This window comes from Bos mutus, chromosome 10 (assembly GCF_027580195.1).
Source record: "Bos mutus isolate GX-2022 chromosome 10, NWIPB_WYAK_1.1, whole genome shotgun sequence".
In the NCBI taxonomy this organism is placed as follows: domain Eukaryota; kingdom Metazoa; phylum Chordata; class Mammalia; order Artiodactyla; family Bovidae; genus Bos; species Bos mutus.
In genome coordinates, this window is record NC_091626.1 from 63,089,371 (window position 1) to 63,116,114 (window position 26,744).

The window sequence follows — 26,744 nt, forward strand, 5'->3', positions numbered from 1 at the left end:
AGAGTGAGGGCAAATGACCTTAATCCATTAGGGACTCAGGCTTCTCTGGTGGCTCAGTGGCAAAAAATCTGCCTGCTAATTCAGGAGAGGTGGGCTTAATCCCTGGAGGAGGAATTGGGAAAATTCCCTGGAGGAGGAAATGGACATGGACAGAGGAACCTGGTGGGTTATAGTCCATGACGTCACCAAAGAGTCAGACACAACTAAACAACAACAACAACAACGATAACAATCAGAGACTAAGCTGACTTGAGGCTGAGTGCAAGTCTTTGTAAAGCATCCTAGGCTGAGGGAGTGAATGGGGGCTGAAATCTAGCTTGTAACTCTGCTCCCTAAGCCATGATTTCCAGTGTGATCTGCATATGCCCAGAGAAACGTATGTTCTATTCAATTCATACAAAAGTATGCATACGGGCCAAGTAGTTGCCCATTTTCAGCTCTTCTCATTGCTATCACATTCAAGGAAAATGGGAATGGAAACGAATCTTTCAGTGAGGTCTTCCAGTGAGGTCTTCTGTGGCAACCTCAGTTACAGCTGTGGTCTTCCAAAACTTATTCTGATATTCCAAGAAACTTATAAGACTAACTGAAAAGAAAAGCACCAGTCCATTAAAAAACAACATGAGTAGCATCATGATATATAAATTTACATTTTAATAATAATTTTGTAAAACATTGTCCTGAGGTGGTTGCTGCTGCTGCTAAGTCACTTCAGTCGTGTCCAACTCTGTGTGACCCCACAGACGGCAGCCCACCAGGCTCCCCTGTCCCTGGGATTCTCCAGGCAAGAACACTGGAGTGGGTTGCCATTTCCTTTTCCAATGCATGAAAGTGAAAAGTGAAAGTGAAGTCGCTCAGTCATGCCCGACTCTTAGCGACCCCATGGGCTGCAGCCTACCAGGCCCCTCTGCCCATGGGATTTTCCAGGCAAGAGTACTGGAGTGGGGTGCCATTGCCTTCTCCGCCTGAGGTAGTTAGATGTCTAATTAATTCCAAGCAGTATTGATGGCAGGTGTCAAGACAAAAGGGCCAGGATACAGAAGAGATGCTCTCTGAAGAATGCCAGGCAAATTTTCTCCAAAATCCCACAGGTATGTTCAGTGGACATTTATAAGCCTTCTTGGTTTCAAGATGATGGGAACAAAGAGAGTAGTAGTAGTTGTTGTTCATTTGCTGTATCATGTCTGACTCTGCAACCCCATGAACTGCAGCATGCCAGGCTTCCCTGTCTTTCACTGTCTCCTGGAGTTTGCTCAGATTCATGTCCATTGAGTTGGTGATGCTATCTCATCTTCTGCCACCCGCTTTCCTTTTGCCTTCAGTCTTTCCCAGCATCAGGGTCTTTTCCAAGGAGTCAGCTCTTAGCATCACATGGTCAGAGTATTGGCACTTCAGCTTTAGTCCTTCCAATGAATATTCAGGGTTGGTTTCCTTTAGGATTGACTGGTTTGATTTCCTTGCAGTCCAAGGGACTCTCAAAAGTCTTCTCCAGCACCAGAGTTCGAAAGCATCAATTCTTCTGCGCTCAGCCTTCTTTATGGTCCAACTCTCACATCCATACATGACTACTAGAAAAACCATAGCTTTAACTATACAGATCTTTGTTGGCAAAATGTTGTCTCTGCTTTTTAACACACTGTATAGATTTGTCATAGCTTTCCTTCCAAGGAGCAAGCATCTTTTAACTTCATGGCTTCAGTCACCGTCCACAGTGATTTTTGAGCCCAAGAAAATAAAATCTGCCACTATTTGCACTTTTTCCCCATCTATTTGCCATGAAGTGATGGGACCAGAATCCATGACCTTAGTTTTTTGAATGTTGAGTTTTAAGCTAGCTTTTTCACTTTCTTTCTCCCTCATTAAGAGGCTCCTTAGTTCCTGTTTGCTTTCTACCATTTGAGTGGTATTATTGGCATATCTGAGGTTGTTGATTTCTCCCAGAAGTCTTGATTCCAGCTTATGCTGCATCCAAGCTGGCATTTCACATGATTTACTCTGCGTAGAAGTTAAATAAGCTAGGTGACAAGAGTAGATGACCCAGTAAATAGCTAGAATCTCTGCCAAAGCTGGAAACCAGGCTGCCTCATCATATAGGGTCCCTTCAAAGTGACCCACAATAGATATACACTTGTTCAAAATACTTCTTCACTTAGTTAAATCACTTTATTTATGGACATTAGGCCCCAAACAACAAAAATATTTAGAAGTAACTCCTGCAGTTTGTTTTGACTAAAGGAAGTACCACTTCATTGGATTCCAAACAACTTTGCAGTTGGGCTTCTCTGATGGCTCAGTGGGTAAAGAATCAGTTTGCAATGCGGGAGAAACAGGAGACTCAAGTTTGATCCCTGGGTCAGGAAGATCACCTGGATAAGGAAATGGCAACCCACTCCAGTATTCTTGCTTGAAAAATCCCATGGACAGAGGAGCCTAGTGGGCTACAGTCCAGAATTTCACAGAGTTAGACATGACTAAGCACAGCACAACTTTGCAATTACATCATATTTCCCATGAATTAGTAAATTATGGTAAATGATATGAAAGAGAAAGATGCTGTAGCCTCTATTGTAAGACAGCATATTAAAAAGCAGAGATACTACTTTGCCAACAAAGGTCCATGCTATGGTTTTTCCAGTAGTCATGTATGGATATGAGAGTTGGACTATAGAGAAAGCTGAGTGCAGAAGAACTGATGCTTTTGAACTGTGGTGTTGGAGAAAACTCTTGAGAGTCCCTTGGACTGCAAGGAGATCAAACCAGTCAATCCTAAAGGAAATCAGTCCTGAATATTCATTGGAAGGACTGATGCTGAAGCTGCAACTCCAATACTTTGGCCACCTGATGTGAAGAACTGACTCCTTGGAAAAGACCCTGATGCTGGGAAAGATTGAAGACAGGAGAAGAAGGGGATGACAGAAGATGAAATGGTTGGATAGCATCACCAACTCGATGGACATGAGTTTAAGCAAGCTTCAGGAATTGGCAATGGACAGGGAAGCCTGACGTGCTACAGTCCATGGGGTTGCAGAGTTAGACATGACTGAATGACTGAACTGAGCTGATAGATAGCTTCTAGCACATTTATGATAGTTCACACCATTTAGAGTCATTTATGAATTTCCAATTCAGTTCAGTTCAGTTCAGTTGCTCAGTCGTGTCTGACTTTTTGCGACCCCATGAATCGCAGCACGCCAGGCCTCCCTGTCCATCACCAACTCCCGGAGTTCACTCAGACTCACTTCAGTGATGTGATGACTCATGTCGTCGAGTCAGTGATGCCATCCAGCCATCTCATCCTCTGTCGTCCCCTTCTCCTCTTGCCCCCAATCCCTCCCAGCATCAGAGTCTTTTCCAATAAGTCAACTCTTCGCATCAGATGGCCAAAGTACTGGAGTTTCAGCTTTAGCATCATTCCTTCCAAAGAAATCCCAGGGCTGAACTCCTTCAGAATGGACTGGTTGGATCTCCTTGCAGTCCAAGGGACTCTCAAGAGTCTTCTCCAACACCACAGTTCAAAAGCATCAATTCTTTGGCACTCAGCCTTCTTCACAGTCCAACTCTCACATCCATACATGACCACTGGAAAAACCATAGCCTTGACTAGATGGACTTTTGTTGGCAAAGTAATGTCTCTGCTTTTGAATATGCTTTCTAGGTTGGTCATAACTTTCCTTCCAAGGAGTAAGTGTCTTATAATTTCATGACTGCAGACCATCTGCAGTGATTTTGGAGTCCAAAAAAATAAAGTCTGACACTGTTTCCACTGTTTCCCCATTTATTTCCCATGAAGTGATGGGACCTGATGCCATGATCTTTGTTTTCTGAATGTTGAGCTTTAAGCCAACTTTTCCACTCTCTACTTTCACTTTCATCAAGAGGCTTTTTAGTCCCTCTTCACTTTCTGCCATAAGGGTGGGGTCATCTGCATATCTGAGGTTATTGATATTTCTCCCGGCAATCTTGATTCCAGCTTGTGTTTCTTCCAGTCCAGGGTTTCTCATGATGTACTCTGCATATAAGTTAAATAAGTAGGGTGACAATATGCAGCCTTGACAAACTCCTTTTCCTATTTGGAACCAGTCTATTGTTCCATGTCCGATTCTAACTGTTGCTTCCTGATCTGCATACAGATTTCTCAAGAGTTTCTCAAGAATCCTCGCGTTCTCAAGAATTTCCAATTATAGATACCTAAATATGAAAGAAAGAAATCTGGGAAAAAAGTATCTTTCATGATCTTTCCTTCTTCCTTAATGTGTGTGTCTGTATCCTGTCTGGAGATCTTGCCCTATGCCCTGTTTCATTGTATGTGGATATTCCCCTATGACTAAAGGCGCTGTAAGTAGGAAAGTATGCACTCCTTCACATTAGGGCTCTTCTTTCCTGTTACCCAACTGTGACCTGTGGGTCTGGCATCTGAAATGGGAAAGGAAAAACCCTAGGGGCAGCCAGCATGACCCTCCAGTTGTTCTAGCTAAAGAATGCTGCATGGTGCGGGTGTGCTCAGTCGAATCCAAGTCTTCATGACCCTTGAGACTGTAGCCCACCAGGCTCCTCTGTCCATGGGATTTTCCAGGCAAGAATCCTGGGGTGGGGTACGATTTCCACCTCCAGGGGATCTTCTCGACCCAGGGATTCAACCTGTGTCTCCTGAATTGGCAGGCGGATTCTTTACCACTGAGCCACGTGGGAAGACCAATCTAAATTATAGTGTGTGGTAAAGGCTATACCCTTCATCCATTAGGGTCCAAGATTTTAGAAATGTAGAGACCTTTTCCCCTCAGAACTATAAGCTCTAACATGAATTTCAAAATCCTCAGTACGAACTGAAAAGCCAAGTCTTACTTTCTTTGTTTCTTGTTACAAGCCTTCACCTAGGGGCTTCACAGGTGGTGCTAGTGGTAAAGAAGCTGCCTGCTACTGCAGGAGATGTAAGAGATGTGGATTTGGTCCTTGGGTGGGAAAGATCCCCTGGAGGAGGAAATGGCAACCCACTCCAGTAGTCTTGCCTGGAGCATCCCATGGACAGAGGAGCCTGGCCGGTTACAGCCCATAGGGTCACACAGAGACAGAATTGACTTAGCATACAAGCAAGGAAAAGATAGAAAACCCTTTCTGTTTGTTCTGAGGGATGGGCCAAATGTACAAGTCTTCAGAAGAACTATGATACCACATGAGGTGTCATAACAATTAAAAATAGTTTTTCACAGTTAATACCCTTCATAATCTGACCAGGCCTACTTTTGGAAAAAACCTTATCATTTATTCCCTGCTTTCCTCTACCCGCTTTCCCAGCCCCCTGCCTGCCTGCTCACTTACCATTTATCCTGTGGTCCAGCTGTTCAGGACAACTTTTCATTTCCTGAGCATGCTGTGCACTATCATGCCTCTGTTCTTTGCTCAAGCTGACACTGCCTAGAGTGTTCTTTCATCCTCTTACTCTCTCTGCTGCTGAAAGCTTACTATTCTTTAAGGTTCAGCTAGTGGCTTCCTTGGGCTTCCCTGGGGGCTCAGTGGTAAAGAACTTGCCTGCCAATGCAGGAGACATGGGTTCAGTCCCTGGATTGAGAAGATCCCCTGGATGAGAAAATGGCAACCCACCCTAGTATTTCTTGCTTGGGAAATCCCATGGACCAAGGGGCTTGGCGGGCTACAGTCCATGGGGTCACAAAGAGTTTGACATAACTTAGTGACTACACAACAACCACAACCACAACAATGACTCCCTTGGAGAAGCCTTCTGGCCTGTGCCTTATCCTGGATTCTTCCTCTAGGCTTTACCAACAGGTAGTTCCTACTATTATAAAAAGGCATGTATCATATCATTTATGGCCAACCCAACATCTGTGGGGTGGGTCTTCCCTATAAAGATGAGCCTCTAGAGAGATGGAACGTTGTTCTGGGCATCTTTGAACTCCTAGTGTTTAGCACATGGAAATCATTCTATAAATGGAAAGTATTTGAATAAATGAAAGAATGAATGGGAAAAAAGCAGAAAAGTCTGAAGGAGGAACAAATTTAGATGAAGGGATGGTAATAATGGATTTGATTTTAGATACATTAAATTTGAGGATACCAGTGGGACATCCAGGTCAAGCTTCCCCATCATCTAAGTTATCCCTAGTATCCCTCCTGGATTCACAGTGGCTGCTCCATGTGTCTTCAGGTTATGCTAATTGGATCCATTCAAGGTTGGAACTGCATCAGTTAGGTTCTGGCAAGAAAGATATATCATCCTTAAGTGGGAGAATTGAAGAGAGTTAATAGACTGATTTGGAGAAGGCAGTGGCACCCCACTCCAGTACTCTTGCCTGGAAAATCCCATGGATGGAGGAGCCTGGTAGGCTGCGGTCCATGGGGTCGATAAGAGTCAGACATGACTGAGTGACTTCACTTTCACTTTTCACTTTCATGCATTGGAGAAGGAAATGGCAACCCACTCCAGTGTTCTTGCCTGGAGAATCCCAGGGGCGGAGGAGCCTGGTGGGCTGCCCGTCTATGGGGTTGCACAGAATCAGACATAACTGAAGTGACTTAGCAATAGACTGATTACAAACACACTGGGGGAAAGTACCTGGGGTGTTGAAGCACATACTAACAGTATATTTCTTCATCTTGAAAAGGCAAGGAGTGGTTACTGGAATTTACAAGAGTGGAGCTGGGGTTGTGGTTGTAGCTGGAGCTATAGGAGAAGCTGCTGGAGAGAAGCTGTGGTCTTTTGTGGAGGGATCCAGCCACTGCCAGCCTGCAGCCACATGTAGGGAGCTGAAGGAATAAATATCCTGACTTCTCTTTCCTACATAAGGGCTTCCAAGGTAGCTCAGATGGTAAAGAATCTGCCCACAGTGTGAGAGACCTGGGTTTAATCCCTGGGTCAGGAAGATCCCCTGGAGAAGGGAATGGTAACCCAATCCAGTATTCTTGCCTGGAGAATTCTATGGACAGAGGAGTCTGGAGGAGTCCATCGGGTTGCAGAGTTGGACATGACTGAGTGACTAACACACACACATACTCTTTCCTACTACTACTTTTATTGAACTCGCTCAGTTGTGTCCAACTGTTTGCGACCCCATGGACTGTGGCCCACCCTCCTCTGTCCATAGGATTCTCCAGGCAAGGATACTGGAGTGGGTTGCCATTTCCTTTTCCAGGGGATCTTCTTGACCCAGGGATTGAATCCAGGTCTTCGGCATTGCAGGCAGACACTTTACCATCTGAGCCACCAGGGAAGCCCCAAACTCCTTACCATTGGCCTAACCTAACTGGAAATCAGTGGACAAGGGATCATGTTTACTATCCATGGAATGACCTCTAGATAGTAGACAGGACCCCTTCTAGGGGCTTGAACAGGTAGAAAGGTATGGAGAGTGGATCTGGAGGGCAACCTAAGATCATCTGGTACAGAGGCTCTCTAAATCAAGCCAGCACCACAGTTTGCAGTCTTCAGCAGAGCTACCCTCTTGAGCATATGCCATTAGAGATTCCAGGGCTCATGTTGGATAGACAAGGTGATGAGCTACAAAGCAGGGATCTCAAGGGAGTAATTGTAATTGAGTATGGTAGCTAGTGGCACCCCACTCCAGTACTCTTGCCTGGAAAATCCCATGGATGGAGAAGCCTGGTAGGCTGCAGTCCATGAGGTCGCCAAGAGTCGGACACGACTGAGCGACTTCACTTTCACTTTTCACTTTCATGCATTGGAGAAGGAAATGGCAACCCACTCCAGTGTTCTTGCCTGGAGAATCCCAGGGATGGGGGAGCCTGGTGGGCTGCTGTCTATGGGGTCGCACAGAGTCAGACATGACTGAAGTGACTTAGCAGCAGCAGCAGCAGCATGGTAGCTAGAAGTCAGAGCTGGCTAGTGAAGCAATACCAAGCCTAAGTCTATGGAGTGAGACCAATGGAGGAATGAGTGAAGGAGTTAGAAGGAGAGCAGGAAGAAGCAGGATGTAGACAGCTGGAGTGATGGGGCTGTGTGGTTCAGGAAAGGAGAACAAGGGAGGTGAATTGTTACAGGTGAGCTCTTACCTGAGCAAGCAACACAGCAGAGTAAAGAGAGATGGCAACCTCTTCAGTTAATTATACCAGGCCAGCCCCCACATGACGTTGTCTTTGCATTGATTGTTTCCAATTGTGACCACAGTTCTTAAGTTCTGCCTCCAGCCCAACCTACCTCTCTCAGCACTGGAAGTGCCTCCTACTTCACTAGGATGATTGAAGTCATCAGAAGTAGGTTTGTTCAACCTCTACTTGCTGCCTCACTTCCTGTCTTCACTTCCTCTTGTCCCAGAGAAAAAGTTTTCTTTCCTCCTCTATGTGGCTCTCTGAGCCTTCTCCTGTATCCTTAATCTCTTCATCTCCCCCATTCTCCAAAAGGAAGTTGATACTTCAGTTGTCTTTTCTCTCTAACACTTTCCACTAGCTTTCCTTCACACAAATTAGCCTGAAAAAACAAAAATCACAGACTGATCACCCTTTTCCAGCTACTGTCCTCTCACTCCTTATCTTGGGTACCAAAACCCTAGAAAAATTAGCTCATGGTCACTGGCCCCCAATTCTACCATCTACTCCCTCTTCTCTGTGTTTTGACTCCTTTGACATAGCTCAGCTGAATATGAAGTCTCCAGTGGCCAACTAATCAGCCCCTCAAATTTTTTTTATCCATCTGGAGTTATGAATTGAGAGATTTTAATTATAAAACAACCCTTGCCTTGAAACTTGTTCCTTCACATGCATGACCCAGTGTTCTCCTGGACCTCTTCCCTCTTCTTCCAATGTCTCTGTGCCTTCTCCAGCAGTGTTGGGCAGGGTGGAGCTCTGGAATTAGACTTTCTGGGTTCACATCCTAGCTCATCCACTTCCTATTTGTGCAGTGTTGGACAAGTCATTGGATCTTGTTGAACCTTGGTTTCCTTGTCTGATAAACAAAAGTGGGATTGGTAGCTGCCCTTTTGGGTGGTGTGAGAATTCAATGGCATGATAAACATAAAGCACTTTGCAGGCTGCCTGGCTTGTAATAAGTGCTGCATTAGCTTTCAACATTTTTATCTCTCCCCTCTTATCTCTGATATATTTTCTTCCATCAGGTGTACCAATACATCATTCTTGAACTTTCTTTGTGCTTGCCTGCTTTTTGCTCACATCATTGTCCCTCCCTGGAAGGTTCCCATCTCAACTTCATTTATTGAAATCCATCTACTTCTTTAAGACCCACTTAAATGCCACCTTCTCTCTGAAGCTCTCTCTGGTCACTCAAAGCAAAGCTTATTTATTCTCCAATGAAAGCTTATAATCTTTTGTTCATTCTTCTGGCATATTTTGTCTTGTATTGTAATTATTTAATTATATAATTTACCTTACTTATTTTCAATTTTTTGATTGCAAAGGGATAACTGGTGGGTGTTGAGTAGTAGGTGGTCGTGAATACATTAGTATGGGGCCATGTATCCTAATCCAGTGAGGAAAGCATTACATTAGATTCAGTGGAAATATCTTTATAAAGAATATAGACCATCTCAAGGGAATACTGAACAGAGTTCACTTAGGTGATTCTGAAATAAATGACATGGGAAAAGCAAAAGAATGAGCACATGAATTCTTCACTTGTTTTTAATACATACAAAACACTGGGAAAATATGTAGAAAACTGGAGGTTAAACCTCAGAAAAGCTATCTGATTTTAACACGAATAAGAATGAAGTGCTGAGTCAAAGTTGTTTAAGAAATTAATCAAGTAAAAAAAAAAGTTTATATATTCCATGCCTGTTCTCAGAAACTCAGAATATAACTGAGAGAGTTTAAATTTGGCTGAATATGAGAGAAGGAAAGAGACAACAGAATAGATCTTGCACTCTGTGGGCCTTTGTTAAATATGAGTGAACAAATGAATTAAGAAATGTAGCCATCAAAGTAAAATCTTACTGCTTTAAAATCACCATACTCAACAAGAGTAAATTGAATTTGATTGATTTGGCTGTGTGGCTTTGACAGTGAGGTCTTTTCACTCTAAATATTTGTCACTGATGCGCATTTTCTCATTAATGTTCCCTCTTGTCTTGGATCCTTTCAAGACACTGCTGTGATGGACCTAGAGATGATCATACTAAGTAAGTCAGACAAAGACAAATATCATGTGGTATCACTTATATGTGGAATCTAAAAGAAATGATACAAGTGAATGTATTTACAAAACAGAAATAGATTCAGATATAGAAAACAAACTGATGGTTATTGAAGGTGAAAGAACGGTGGGGTGAGTAGGGATTAACACACACAATTATATATAAAATAGATAAACAATAGGGACCTACAGTATATCACAGGAAACTGTATTCAACATCCTTTAATAACCTAAGTGGAAAAGAATCTGAAAAAGAATATACATATATTTGTAAATAGCTGAATCATTTTGCTGGATACCTGAAACTCACACAACCTTGTCAATTAGCTATGCTTCAATAAAAAAAAAATACTGCCATAGTTTTCTTCCTACTTCTCTGGTTACATATTCTCAGTATTTCTTCTTTAGCATTCCTTTCTTCGAATGTGTCTCTTCTCATTTTGCTCTCTATATCCTTTCTGCATGATCCATCCATCCATCCCCATGGTTTCAGGTCTCTTTCATATACTGATAACTCTCAAATATACATTTCCAGGCTCCAGACGCACATATCCAACCAACTACTTGAAGTCTTCACATTTCACTCATCAACACTGAGCTGAACTCATTGACTTTTGCCACCCAGCCTGAGACTGAGGCACATGAGCCTGTTAGCTAGTGGTGAGCCTTCATGTCACCCTTTCAATATTAACTGATTGATTGTATAATTTATAGCATATTAGTTTCAGGTGTACAGCCTAATGATTCATATATATTGCAAAATGACCACCGCAATAAATCTAGTTAACCTCCTCAAGCTTTATTTAGAATAGAGGCTGAGAGCTTTTGAAAGGAAGGATAGAAAAAAAATTGTTAGTGTTTCAGCACTCCAGCTTCTATTTCCCTGGCCAAATCTGCTTGGTCCCAAACTTGGATATCTCATTAAGAAAAGCAAAAGCCATGTGGCTAATCAGAACCTTCCTCCTTAGGAGTCAGTCCAGTGAGTTGCCATCTTTATTAGAATGTTCCATCACAGGGAGAGGAGTCTCAAGTGAGGAGTCTCAAGTGGCTTATCTGAATATTCTGTACAACTACATGTAGTGATCTCTTCCATAGAGGTTCTGACCAGAGTTTCCTCCTACTCCTTGTATTTCTGGTGATATTTAGGGATATAGGTAATTTCTCTTGGAAGCTTCCCACATAGTATGGCTCTGCCCTAACTCAAGGCTCACTTTCCTATAGAATTAGCAATCTAAGTAAATGGTATCACATTACATATTTTCCCAAGCTGGAACACCAGATATCATCTTTATTTCTTCTTTCTCTTACTCAACCACCATGTCAGATCTGTTTCTTATTTTCTAAAATTACCCCACTTTCTTATTTCAAATACTTTATCCATTAAGTCTCTTGAATTCTTGCCCAAGAGTGATACCATCTGTGCGTAATGAGGTTCTATTTCTTTCCTTCCAATTAGACTGCCAGTAAAATGTTAAAAGGAAACAGTGATAGCAAGCATCTTGGTCTTATTTCCTTTTTGAAAGGAAATATTTCTAATGATTCATCATTAAGTATAATGTTTGCTCTAGATTTTTGGTGGATACTCTTATTAAATTAAGAAAATTCCCATGTATTTCTAGCCTGCTAAGGGATTTTCTTAAAAGGCTATACATCTTTTATCAAATGTTTTTTTCTATATATTTGAGATGATCATATTTTTGGACTCACACAAATCAGAAAGAATCAAGCTTCTCTATTCACTTGGAGGCTGGTCTAGATTTTTATTTTCTCCTATTGCTCTTGTCTAGGTTTAGTATCAAGCATTTACTTGCCTCATAACAAGAGATGGGTGAGTTGACCCCCTTTTTTTGACTCATTGGAACAGTTTGTAAAAGCTTGAGATTGTGTGTTTCTTAACGTTTTGCTGGAACTCACCTATAAGACTGACTAGACCTAATATTTATTTCTTTCCTTTTTATTTTGGAAGATAGATTTTAGTTTCTTGAATAGCTCCAGGCCTATTCAGGCTTCTTCTTGAGTCTGCTTTGACTAGTTTTTATAATTGTTACCAAATCCAAGCTTTCACATTTACAAACATAAAAAAAAAATTAATGTCTTTCTGTCTCTGAATGTGATATAATTTACTTCTTTAATTGCTCAGTAATTCTTCAAAAGTGTATAGGTCATAAAAGACATGTAAAGACTAAGGAAATGTCACAGATTGGAGGAGACTGAGGAAAAATAGCAACTAAATGTAATTTGGTACCTGGATAAGATCCTGGAACAGAAAAAGACCATTTGTGGATAAATAGGTGAGCTTTGACTAAAGTTTGCAGTTTAGTTAATAGTAGTGTACCAATGTTAATTTCTTAGTTTTGATAATTGTACTATGCTGATGTAACATGAGGAGAAGTTTAGTGAAAGAACTCTTCTATCTCTTTCAACTTTTCTGTAAGTCTAAAATTAGTTTAAAGTAAAAAGTTAAAAAAAGAGATAATTCTGGTAGTGTGTAGAAAATAGACTGGGAGTGGGGGCAGGCTGGACACAGGGAAAATAAGTAGCAGTTCAGGAAATGTGGTTTGGAAGAGTAAGGATGAGAAGTGGTTGATTAAATTTAAAACTACCATGTCTGTACCTCTGTCTTATTTTTGATTCCTAATATTTATTTTACTGTCTCCCTTTTTAACTTAATAAATCTTACTAAAGTTATATTGACTTTAGCAGTCTTCTCAAGGAACTAAATTTTGAAAAAATTCTTTAAATTTTTTTCTTTCTTTGCTATTACATTCATTTTTATTATTTCCTTAATAAATATTTATTGTGCTCTTAGTATATACCAGGCATTTTCTAAGCACTATAAATAAGTCAGTGAACAAAAGTGACTAAGATTCCTGTCATCAAATCCATGAAGCCTTAAAGTCAAAGGTGCCCAGCAGCAGGACCTAGTGAGAGGGCAGTGGTACATCTGGGACCAAGACCGGAAGAACCAGAAGGCATGAATAAACTGTATGAGCAGATAGTCCAGAGCCCCATGTCACCCTGACAAGTGCATGGGTGCTCCTCCCCCAGCTCATACGTGCGGCCATATGGAGAGATCCTTGTGACCATGCAGTGTGGGCATAATCCCAGGTTGGTTTACAAATGAGTTGGCTGGGAATATCACATAAGCTGAAAATTATAGCCACATTTGTCAATGACCTTGAAAGACTTCAGAGGGGGCAGATCTTCCCAATGGATGGCATGTGAGAGATGCACCTGGTCATCTACTTTGTGCTGAAGTGGCCTGAGGTGAGGATGCACATAGATTCCTGGGCAATGGCCAATGGCTTGGCTGTCTGGACAAGAAATGTACTGGAAAATCAGACACAAGGAAATCTGGTATAGAGATGAATGGATGGACTGATGGGAGTGGGCATGAAGTGTAATGATCTTTGTGTCCCTTGTAATGCCCACTAGAAAGGATCCCTCATGGGAGAGACTCTGAACAACGAAGTAGACAGATTGACTCAGCCAGTTGTCAATCAGCCAGTTGTAGGCAGCCTTCATCATCAGCTACCCCAGAGCTGGTCTTGTGGGCACCCGATTGGAGTGGCCACAGTGATCGAGATGAGGGCTACTGACCTGATTTAGCAACTGTGGCCTCTGAAAGTCTGAGTTGTTAGCAATAGAGACCAGTGCTGAGCACCTGGATATGGTACTATTCCCTGAAAAGGTTAATCAGCCACCTGGTGGCAAGTCAGTTACATTAGGCTCCCTTCATCCTGGATCAGCGATTGGTTTTCACAGGGATAGGTGCTTATTTTGGGCATGCTTTTTGCCTTTCCTGCCCATACAGCAAGCCTTAGCCAGCACCCTTATTTGGGAGCTTATAGAATGTTCAATCCACAGGCATAGGATCCCACACAGCACAGGGTACTCATATCACAGTAAAGAACAGGTGGGAGCGAACTCATGCCCATGGGAACCACTGGTTGCATCACAAGCCATATGCCCCAGAAGAAGCAGGTCTCAGAGAGTTCTGAAACAATCTTCCAAAGGCACAGCTGAAGCCCTAGCCCAGCCCAGACACAATACTATGAGAGACTGGGGCATTATCTTTTAGGATGCAACATGTGTCAGAGACTTCTGTATGGCACTGGGTCCCCAAGTGAAATAATATATGGATTGGAGAACCGAGGAGTGGAAGCATGAGTGATCCCCTCCCCACCTCCCCGCCCACTTCCATCACTCCTGATGATCCACTGGGAGATATTGTCCTTCCTGACCCTGCAACTCTCAAATTGGCAGGGTTAGAGATGCTTATCCTTCAAAGAGGCTCATCTTTACCAGGGAACTAAAGCCCTTTGGATTTCTTGTGTCCAGGATCAAGTAGGCAAGAAGAGGTGCCTCTGTCTCACCAGGAAGTAGAGCTGCTGTTATAAAGGGGGCAGGAGGAACACACATGGAGCTAGATGATCCACTAGGGAGCCTCTGGGTGATCTCTGGCTGCTTGTAATTGCGAATGGACACATGCCCAACCTGAGAAGATGCCTCAGCAATGAAGGTTTGGGTCACACCACTAGGAAAGCCACCTAGACCTGCTAAGGTGATAGCTGAGGGTGAGGGAAATTTAGGCTAATTGTGGAGGAGGGAGTTATGCCCTGGTAGCTACTCCATCAATTCCCCCTCCTCTAAGCTTTCCCTTAGACTAGAGGCCATGGGAACCATGGAAGAGCTGCTGCCCAAACTTACCTTGAAAAATAGTTCTATGCAGGTGAAGGGGTGGACTGTGGCCGCCGTGGGAATGGACCACTCAGATCTTCTGCTGAGGGGAGTATGGCTGCCTGACAACCCCTCTGTACACACCACTATATTCACACAGAAGACTTGTGTCTTCTGGGTTCTTCCAGCTATGATGGAGCACAGCTGGATACTAGTGCTGACCCATTCTTGAAGGTCATGGGATAACTCTAACGCGAAACTTTGGCTCAAGGACTTCACATCAACCTAGCCAAACTATTTGGGAACTGAGCTGCAGTTTGAGACTCTTCCTACCCAAACCTCCTTCTTTCCTCCTCTCTTTTTCACAGGTATCATCATGATTGGAAGCCTCTCTCAGCCTACTCCTGCTTCCTTTATGCTTCACAACAACATATGAATCTCTTGCACATATAATCCCATCTTGGCATCTGCTTCTTGGAGGACCGTGAGTAACACTTGATATTTAAGGCCTTGAGACTGGGGGAGGTGCTCAAGGTTGTGAGTGCAGATAGAAATGAGAAGGGAACTGAGGTCTGGGGGCTCTCCAGCATCGAGTGAAGGAGAAGAGAAAATTAACAGCAGAAACCAAGAAGGGTGGCTAGCAAAGTAGCCAAGAGAATGTGCTGTTCTTGAAACCAAGTAAAGACAGTGTATCTGAGAAAAGGAATAATTGACTATGTCAGGGATGGTGCCTGGTTGTGTAAACTAGGGGTCATGGGTTTAGCAAGATTACACTCACAGTGACTTTGACAAGAGCAATTTTAGTGGAGGGTATGGATGACCCCTGATTGGTGTGTGTTTAAGAGATAATACCAAAACCATTTCAAGTTTTCGTACCTGGGATTTTTCAGGAGTGCTAACTAGAACAACTTTATTGAGGAGATGTGTTGCAAAGAGAAACTGGGAAATGGGGCAGTAGCTGGCTGGGGAACTGAGATCAACGAAAGGATTTTTAAAGATGCTCGAGATAATGCCATTTAAGTATGCTGATAGTGGGCTGACCCAGTAAGGATAAAAAAAAAATTTATTGACATAAGCAGAAAGTGAAGCACTGTTGAAGTGGAGTGCTGGTGACTCTGTGAGAAAGGATGAGGTCACTGAAGGGGGAAACTCTTTAAAGAGGATTCACTCCAACTCCCTGCTCCTCCCAGGCCGACGCCTTGCCTGAGGTCAGTTACCCTTGAGTCCTTGAAATAAAACAGAATTTCCCATCCTTTCAGGGAATTTCACAGAGAATTTCTTAGCACTCAAATTTTCAGTTCCCTCTTTGCGTTTGGTATCTAGAGATTTCACATAGCCTTTCATGATTTTTGACTATACTTCTAAGCTTATTTTAAAACTTTAACCCATTTCATGTTTTTGTATCTGGAGTTTTTATCTGGCTATCTCAGTTTACTATCTTAGTGGAAGTGGGAGTCTCCTGCAGGGATTTTTTTCTCAAGTGGAGATCTCGTTAGGGTACTTCTTTGATGGTTTACAGTTATAGGAATAAGATCCAGGCTTCTCGTGATGACGTGTAAAACCTGTTTCTTTCTTGTCTGGCTCCTAGCTGTCCGTCTCTTGCAGTCTCAGGAGACATGAATAGGTCCTAAGACTCACCATGCTTTCTAGTGCCCCCTTGTCTTTGCATATGTTGCTCTCTTCCCTATAAAGGCATCCCTTCTCCATAAGTCTGAAGCTTGCTCACCCTGTAAGACCCATTTAGGGAGCTGATGCCTAAGACCAATCTTTCCAACTCACCTCATTCCCAAGAGTAATTTAAATGCCTATCTCACGTGCTCATCACACTCATAGCTCGGGGAAAGCTTTGTGCCCTGAGTATCATTGTCTATTTGTGTGTTAGTTTCCTCTGTCTGGTTTGCTCCTGGCTGCCTCTAGCATTTCCAGTGCTTCTACATCCTAGGCATACTGTACCTTGGTAAATGTTGGGCGCTCTTCCCTGGTGGCTTAGGTGGCAAAGAATCTATCTGCAATGCAGGAGATGCAGGTTCAATCCCTGGGTCAGGGACATTCCCTGGAGAAGGGAATGATTACCTACTCCAGTATTCTTGCCTGGAGAATTCCATGGACAGAGGAGCCTGGAAGGCTATAGTCCATGGGGTTGCAAAGAGTCAGACATTACTGAGTGACTAACACAATAAGTTTTCTGTATGAGTCACAGAAGTCTCAAAATTTCTTCTGGATAGGGAAATATATCTCAATAATATTTTTTTATAAAATATATTTTGTTGATTGTTAAAGACTTTATATAGCATTGGCATAACTCAGATAAATAAAGACTGTTAGAATTTCAAATCTAGAGAGAATCTAGATATTCTTGTTGTTCAGTCACTCAGTCATGTGCGACACTTTGCGACCCCACAGACTGCGCCACACCAGACTTCCCTGTCCTTCACTATCTCCCAGAGTTTGCTCAAACTCTTGTCCATTGACTTGATGATGCCATCCAGTCATCTCATCCTCCATCACCCCCTTCTCCTCCTGCTCTCAATCTTTCCTAGCATTAGGGTCTTTTCCAATGAGTTGGCTCTACTCATCAAGTGGACAAAGTATTGAAGCTTCAGCTTTAGCATCAGTCCTTCTAGATCGACTAGTTTGATCTCCTTGTTGTCAAAGGGACTCTCAAGAGTCTTCTCCAGCACCACAGCTCAAAAGCATTGATTTTTCTGCATTCAACCTTCTTTATAGTCCAACTCTCACAACCATACATGTGCTTGTGCTTGGTTGCTCAGTCGTGTCCAACTTTTTGCAACCCCATGAACTATAGCCTGCCAGGCTCCTCTGTCCATGGGGAATCTCCTGGGAAGAATACTGGAGTGATTTGCCATGCCTTCCTCCAGGGGATCTTCCCAATCCAGGGATGGAATCCAGGTCTCCTGCATTGTAGGCGGATTCTTTACTGAGCCACCAGGGAAGCCCAAGAATACCATAGCTTTGACAATACAGACCTTTGTTGGTAAAGTGATGTCTCTGCTTTTTAGTATACTGTCTAGTTTTGTCATAGTTTTTCTTTCAAGGAGCAAGCATCTTTTAATTTCATGGGTGCAGTCACCATCTGCAGTGATTTTGGAGCCCAAGAAAATAGTCTGTCACTGTTTTCATCATTTCCCGATCTGTCTACCATGAAGTGATGGGACCAGATGCCATGATCTTACTTTTTTGAATGTTGAGTTTTAAGTCAGCTTTTTCACTCTTCTTTCACCTTCATTAACAGGCTCTTTAGTTTCTCTTCACTTTCTGCCATAAGGTGGTGTTATCTGCATATATGAGGTTATCGATATTTCTCGCAGCAATCTTGATTCCAGCTTGTGCTCCATCCAGCCTGGCATGATGTACTCTGCATAGAAGTTAAATAAGCAGGGTGACAATATACAGCTTTGACATACTCCTTTCCCAATTTGGAATCAGTTCATTGTTTCACGTCTAGTTCCAACTGTTGCTTCTTGACCTGCATACAGGTTTCTCAGGAGGCAGGTAAGGTGGTCTGGTATTCCCATCACTTTAAGAGTTTTCCATAGTTTGTTGTGATCCACACAGTCAAAGGCTTTAATGTAGTCAGTGAAGCAGAAGTAGATGTTTTTCTGAAATTCCCTTGCTTTTTCTATGATCCAATGAATGTTGGCAATTGGATCGAAATTCTTAGGGATTACTTAACTCATCTCCTTTATTCCCTGCATAAAAAAATGTATCTTTCTTTGTACCAATTTCTGTGTCTATCCACAGTGTATGAGAATGCCTCTTTCTGCTCACACTTTCTTCCTAGCCTAGGTATTTTCAGTGTCTTATATCTTTGATAGTAAATTGAGTGTATCGTATGTTTATTGGAAATTTATCTTTCTTCATTTCTGAAATGTCTGTTTATATCCTTCTCTCAGTTTTAATAGGGATGTTGATATTTTTCATATTTATTTGTAAGTGCATTTTATAACTAAAGATATTAACCCTTTGTTTCTCATATATACTACAAGAGTTTTTCTAGATTTAACTTTCTTTAGAGTGTCTTCTGTACCAATGGTCAAATGTGTCAGTTTCCCTTTTTGGTTTTAAACTTGATGCCATTCTAGGGATTATCTTCTTCACTGAGATTATAACAGAACAGAGTATAAAATTGTTCTATCCCTAAGAAAACCATAATTGAAAAAGACACATGTACCTCAGTGTTATTAACTGCAGCACTATTTAGAATAGCCAGGGCTTCCCTGGTGACTCAGCTGGTAAAGAATCTGTCTGCAATGCATGAGACCTCAGTTTGATTCCCGGGTCGGGAAGATCCCCTGGAGAAGGGAACAGCTACCCACTCCAGTATTCTTGCTTGGATAATTCCATGGACAGAGAAGCCTGGCAGGCTACAGTCCATGGAGTTGCAGAGTCAGGCACAACTGAGCAACTTTCACTTTCTTTCACTTCAGAATAGCCAGGACACAGACGCAACCTAGATGTCTGTCAATAGATGAATGGATAAAGAAGTTGTGGTGCATATATACAATGGAACATTACTCGATCATGAAAAGGAACAAATTTGAGTCAGTTCTAGTGAGGTGGATGAACCTAGAGCCTGTTAGTACACAGTGAAGTAAATCGGAAAGAGAAAAACAAATATTGTATGTTAACACATATATATGGAATCTAGGAAAATGGTAGTGATGAACCTATGGGCAGGGCAGGAATAGAGACTCAGACATGGAGAACAGACTTGTGGACACGGGGAGAGAAGCACTGAAATATGTACATTACCATGTGCAAAACAGAGAGCTAATGGGAAGTATGGTGTGACACAAGGGGCTTCCCTGGTGCTCTGTGACAACCTAGAGGGGTGGAATGTGGCAGGAGGTGGGAGGGAGGCTCAAGAGGGAAGGAATATATGTAAACCTATAGCTGATTCATGTTGATGTATGGCAGAAGCCAACACAACTTTGTAGGGCAACTATCCTCCAATTAAAAATAAATAAATTAAAAAACTGTTCTATATTTAACAAAATGTGCTGAGTGGCTCAGTTGTGTCTAACTCTTTGCGACCCCATGGACTGTAGCCCGCAAGGTTCCTCTGTCCATGGGATTTCCGAGGCAAGAATACTGGAGTGGTTGGCATACTGTACTCCAGGGGATCTTCCTGACTCAGGGATCAAACTTGAATCTCTTGTGTCTCCTGTATTGGCAGGCAGATTTTTTACCATTGTGCCACCTGGGAAGCGCCATTTAACAGTACATTTTATTATTATTTTTTACATTTCAGATTTTAGTCCACCTAACTTTTTTTTAATGTCAGAAAATAATCTCACTTTATCTGCCCTCACATTTTTTATCGAATTGCTCCAATGCTGTTTCTACAGTTTTATATATTACTAATTCAAAGTGAAGGCACTGGTATATTTTCATGAAGAGCACAGAGAGGAGGGCAGAGAGGTCTGGATCTCCTTGCTGAGCACTAGCTCTGCCTATTTTCTGATGTTGTGAGGTTTAATGGAAATAGTTTATGTGACATACTGGCACCGATGAGGAATGTACTGTCATTGGGCACCTTTATGACTTAGTAGTAGTAGCATTAATTGATTTTTTCTTCTCTGGACTCTATTTTATTCTGTTGATCTGTTCATCTATACCTGTCCCGGGATCAGATCAGATCAGATCAGTCGCTCAGTCATGTCCAACTCTTTGCGACCCCATGAATCGCACCACGCCAGGCCTCCCTGTCCATCACCAACTCCCGGAGTTCACTCAGACTCACATCCATCGAGTCAGTGATGCCATCCAGCCATCTCATCCTCTGTCGTCCCCTTCTCCTCTTGCCCCCAATCCCTACCAGCATCAGAGTCTTTTCCAATGAGTCAACTCTTCGAGTGAGGTGGCCAAAGTACTGGAGTTTCAACTTTAGCATCATTCCTTCCAAAGAAATCCCAGGGCTGATCTCCTTCAGAATGGACTGGTTGGATCTCCTTGTTGTCCAAGGAACTCTCAAGAGTCTTCTCCAACACCACAGTTCAAAAGCATCAATTCTTCGGGGCTCAGCCTTCTTCACAGTCCAACTCTCACATCTATACATGACCACAGGAAAAACCATAGCCTTGACTAGACAAACCTTTGTTGGCAAAGTTATGTCTCTGCTTTTCAATATGCTATCTAGGTTGGTCATAACTTTCCTTCCAAGGAGTAAGCGTCTTTTAGTTTCATGGCTGCAGTCACCATCTGCAGTGATTTTGGAGCCCAGAAAAATAAAGTCTGACACTGTTTCCACTGTTTCCCCATCTATTTCCCATGAAGTGATGGGACCGGATGCCATGATCTTCGTTTTCTGAATGTTGAGCTTTAAGCCAACTTTTTCACTCTCCACTTTCACTTTCATCAAGAGGCTTTTGAGTTCCTCTTCACTTTCTGCCATAAGGGTGGTGTCATCTGCATATCTGAGGTTATTGGTATTTCTCCCGGCAATCTTGATTTCAACTTGTGTTTCTTCTAGTCCAGCGTTTCTCATGATGTACTCTACATATAAGTTAAATAAGTAGGGTGACAATATACAGCCTTGACAAACTCCTTTTCCTATTTGGAACCAGTCTGTTCCATGTCTTGGGATAGTACTGCTTTAATTTCCTGCAGTTTGATCAAATATTTTATTATCTATTAGGCAAAATCCCTTGTGTGGGTTTTAACTTCTTGTAAATAATATGAAACATCTTTTTTATTGCACATATAACAGTACATTTCGTTGCTCCTTTTTCTTGTCCTTAGTTATTTTAAAAGCATCTCAATATTTTTTAGGGTTTAGTATTTTAGTATCCAGAATGTAATTCTAGTTCAGAAGTTTAGGAAAAGATGGCAAACAATGGATGTCATAAGAAAAAGTTGAATAGTTAGGGTTATTTGGATTTACTTGATGTATCATGAAGAAGAAATTAACTTGTTATCTTCCATCACCTCTGTGAACTAAATGAGGAAATAGGTTTAAATTGCAACATGGGTTTTGGTTAAACAAAAACAAAAAATTTTTCTTAAAAAAAAAAGTAAGTCTGATTAGAGAGTGAAGCATACTTCCAAAGAAAATGTTAAACAATATTCTGAGGTTTTCTAATTCTTTCTTATATCTTTGTACACGCTTGGCCTGTGGAAGGGAAAGGAGCATCTATCTCTCTGTTGATTGTTTAAGGGACTTTCTAACTTTAGGATTCCATGAATGTTAACCTTTAATGCAAGCTAACCTGCATTTTGGGGACTTTCCATGCATGTTAGGAACCAAAGTGCCATCATCCTCAACAGAGTCTAGTTTAATAATAGTTTTGCACAATAATACACAAGTCTTAAAAGCACTTGTTTTTCTTTATTTTAATCAGTTTCTCTTGACTTGTCATTAGTATTTCGAGCATATGAATGAGTCATTATCTCTTAAAACGTGCCTCTTGCTTTGTTTACTTTTTGCACATATGCCCCGAGACAGGGAGCAGCAGGAAATGGCCCGTTACTGGCGACTATCAAATAGTGATCTTCAATTTCTTTCACTGCATGGTTTATTTTTTTTAATTCACACATCCACTCACTTTATTAATGCTTTTCCACACCTAATGCACATTTCTGATGCTGCTTTACATTTGAGAAAATTCTCAAAATATCACAAGTGAGCTGGAAACAGAGAAATAATGGAGACTTAGGGCACTACAGTTCCCAGCAAGGTCTTAACTTTCTCATAACTTTATTGCTTTGGATTAACATCAATCAACCAAATGTTTCTGGGGTTACTCTTACAGTGGGTGTTGTGAGATTAAAAAGAAATATTTATTTATTTCATTATGCATTCAATAGTTAGCAAATATTTATTAAGAGCCCTGGATAGATGCTGGAATCTACTGGAAAGAAACTACACCCAAAGTTTTCAGTCTAGCCAGATTTGCAGATATAAGTGTTATGAGTGCTATAAAAAAAGAAGAGGGATCAAATTTATTTATTCAACATGCATCTCTTGACCCTTCTTCTTGCTTTGTGCAAAGCATAAGTGTTATATATATTGGGAAGTGGATCAATAGAGGCTTCCTGTAAGGAGTTGAGTGCCAGCTAAAAATATAGGGACTTTCAGAAGTCATAGGTAAATGAGTTGCCCTTGTAGTGCATGAGCCAGATAATCACTGAGGCACTGGCAGAAGTTTCCCTCCTGTCTTCCTACTGCCTGCCACCCTGAGAGCCACACAGCACATGGACTGCCATTTCCAGGGAGGCAGCAGGGCAGCTGTGGAAGCCACCTCAAGCTGGTAGAAGGAGAGGTCAGCAGAAGGACCTGAAGTGTCAGTGGAGGGGAAAGGAGGCAGAAAGATATATCTTCCCAGCCAGGGAAGGTTCTGAACAGGCCCAGGTGAGGGACCAGTATAGGTCTCTACAGCCATGTTCTTCCTCTGTGCTCTGAAAATGGGAGTTTCACATCCTTTCCAACTTATGTCTAAATCCCAAATCACATCAAGAACCATGCCTTCCCTCCCCTCACCCAACCATTCATTCAATCAGCCATCAAATCGTTCTGCCAAAACTTCACATTTCTCATTGGCCTGTCTCATAGAGCTCTTCCTCCATTTTTTCCCCTCTTCTGGATGGTTTTCAACCTTGGATACATATTGGAATTACCTGGGGAGTACTTGATGCTTGACTTCCATCCCAGAGATTCTGATTTAAATGGTCTGAAATATGGCCTGGGTATCATGATTTTAAAAAGCTCTCCAAGTAATTCTAATGTACTTACAAGGTTTAGACTCATTAGTCTTAAAAATAATGTGATCAATGTTCCATCTAATTCATTAAAGGAAAGAGAGCACCGCTAATCATGTTCATTTGTTTGTCAGGAAAAAAAATAAAAAACTTGAATTAGAACCATAGGATTTTAAGTAGATATTTGGTTAGGATTGTTGTCTATAAAGAGTTTCCAGGGAAGATGAAGATGGCAGTGGCCAGGGGATGGTCCTGTGAGACTGAGGGCTATAGAGGGCAGGGTGAAATGCGGTATCTTTGGGAGCACAGACAGCTCCTACATCATGAAGGACGTGCTCCCAGGGTCCTACCCCAAGACCCTAGAAGAACAAGTAACCATAGCCAAGAAGTATAACATGCAGATGGAAGATGAGGAGCCCTGGCTGGATGATGGCATGGGATATGGCAACTACCTGAAGTTCCCTGACAGTTCACAGCAGGAGAGGGATCCATGGTGTGACTGGGACCACCCAGACCTGATGTTGAACTGGGGTGAACCAAGGCTCTGGGGCCTGGGTGTGTATATCAGAAAACGTATGGATGTATCCTCCATGCCCGTTTCTTGGAATCTCACATGTAAGCAGCTCCACAGCTTCACGGCCTTCATGACATTCATGTTTTGGGTGTGGGGAGAATTATACCACTCACCTGCCCATGTGTGGAACCAAAGCTGCATCCTTATACTGATTGGCAACTGGAAGCGGTCTGCAATCCCACCACAGAGTTGGAGCTGGTGGTTCATCTTGAGATCTGGGGAGGCTTTGTTCCCCGTAAGTGGCTCTCTCATCCCTGGAGATTGAACCTTAATAAAATTCCTAATGAAACTCAGTGCTGTGGAAGTAAAAAAGAAACAAAAAGAAAAAAGAGGTTCTACTTCAGTGTGGAGTTGTAGAAGCAAGTCCAGAAGGAGGCAGTATATTCACATACTGTGGTGGCATCATGGACTGAGTATTTGTGTCCCCTTAGAATTCATATATTGAAATTCTAACTCCCGATGTAATGGGAAAAGCAGGTGGGGCCTTTGGGAGGTAACCAGGTCATGAGGGTGTAGGCCTCATTCATGGGACCAGTGAGAGACCCCAGAGAGCTCTCTCTCTCTTTTTGCCCTGTGAAGATACAATGAGAAGATGGCAGTCTGCAACTTGGAAGAGGACTTTCTGTATCCATTTGATTTTAGTATCTCCTTATTGTTTAAGCCACCTGGTCTATAACACTTCTGTTTTAGCAGTTCAAGCTAAGACACGTTATGACAATTAATCAAGGAAGTTAGCATAAGGGAAGGCGAGGAGTTGTAAGCAAGCATTATCATGTTGGATTTATCAGGAGAATGCCTGCCCAGGCTTTTCTAAGAAATTTTATACAATTTAATCAGTTCATGGGCATGTGGACAAAGGATAGCTTAATGCACTGAACAGTGACAGGTAGTCCTAAGAGGAGTTGATCGCCTTCTTCAGATATCCAAAGGGTTGTGTCATAGAATGAAAATTAGATTCTTTGGAGCCAGAAGAAAGAATGAGGGTCAAAAAGGCAGTGCTTCATGGAAACATATATTCATTCAATATAAGGGGAACACTTGTCTTTTCAAAATGCTGTCAAGTAGTGAAGTGGGCAGCTTCAATGGGTAGAGAGATTCTTGACTCAGGAAATATTAAATCAAAGACTGAAAAATCTTTTATTGGTTATTCTGTTTGTGAGAGATGGGTATATGTGAGAGAGATGGTAGGAAGAGGCATGGTATCCACAAGACATTGCGATGTAAATGCTCATGTTTAAACATGTACATATGTGTAACACACATGTATAGAACTTAGACTTTCCTTTATTAAAAAAAAATAAACCTTGAAATGAGAAAAGAAAATGCAGCCAAGGTTGAGGCCTGGATCCCATGGAAATCAAGGCCTGTGTAAGAGTCTTTCTTTTCATCTTCATTTCTTACATTGCTTACTGTCACTTAGAAAAAGGGGCCTAGAATAGGGTCAGCAATCTGCCATGTACACACAGGGGAGGGGCTTGGGCCAGCCATCAAAAGACTGAGGCAGAGGGCCTTGTGGACTTGATACTCTCTGACCTTTCTGTTCTCCTGCTGCGCATGAACCCTGTTCTTCGACCCTCAGGTCTCTAAACAATCATGGTGCCTTTCTGTTGTGCACAGCTGACCCCTGCATTCACGGTGTCTGCTGCAGAATGCCATCCTAATGCTCTCATGTCCATTATTTTGTCCTCTCCTCTCCAACCTCCTTTCTACCAGATTCCCTCCCAAACTTTCCCGTCTGTTTAATCTCCAAATATAATGACCTGAGAAATTTATGTTAGTGTTTTGAATTGGCTCACTTATCCTTGGGAATCAAGAAAGTAAGTGGAGGTGTTCTTGGATATGTGTGGTGGATTTGGAGGGTAGAGGTTGCTGTGTGGACCTGCAGAGAACTTTTTTCTTGTCCTCAGTTCTAGGGCCAGGCAACCTGGAAGCCTATTTGCAAGGCTGCCAAATTTTGATTTAATTTATGGGTACTTAGATGAAAAGTGTTACCCTTCTTAGCCAGGTATTTCCTTCTTTTGTAAAACTGGGCAAGTTATAGACATTGTTCCAGTGATAATTTCTATGCACAATAACTACAAAAACATTTCTCATATAAAGTTCAGTTTTAGTGTGGAAGAGAAAGTAAGTGTGGCACATTTCCAAAGTAGCAGAAGGAATAGTTGCAGGAAGACCATCATCTGTTTCTTGTAATGAACACTCACCCGTACAACACCCAAGGGCCTTAGGGTTTCTTTAAGAATTTTATTTCAGTAGTGTGCTGTAAAAGAATAAAACTGGGAGCTTCTTTTTCTTGAAGTAAACATAGCAAGATTTTCTTCTGTCTGGGAAGACTTTTTTTTGGTCCGGGAAGATTAAGAAAATTTTTTTCCTGGTTTTTATTTTTATTGCATTTATTTATTTAAAGTACCTTCATCTTTATTCCTAGGTGGCGCAGTGGTAAAGAATCTGCCTGCCAATGCAGGAGAATCAAGAGACTCCGGTTTGATCCCTGGGTCAAGAAGATCCCCTGGAGGAGGGCATACTGACCCACTCCAGTGTTCTCGCCTGGAGAATCCCACGGACAGAGGAGCCTGGTGGGCTACAGTCCATAGGGTTACAAAAACATGACTTAGCAGCTGAACAACAACAACTTTATTTGGGAAGGGGAGAAAG

General features: G+C 42.1%; 1 long non-coding RNA gene across 4 annotated transcripts in view; it reads left to right on the forward strand.

The window, feature by feature from the left end:
• LOC138989404 (uncharacterized) overlaps window positions 1-26,744 on the forward strand; it is a 172,797-nt gene that overhangs the window by 10,998 nt on the left and 135,055 nt on the right. For all 4 annotated transcript variants that reach the window (XR_011465674.1, XR_011465672.1, XR_011465673.1 and 1 more), the window contains exons 2-3: window positions 15,166-15,281; window positions 26,518-26,665. This is a non-coding gene — a long non-coding RNA (uncharacterized lncRNA). The remainder of the gene's footprint in view (window positions 1-15,165; window positions 15,282-26,517; window positions 26,666-26,744) is intronic.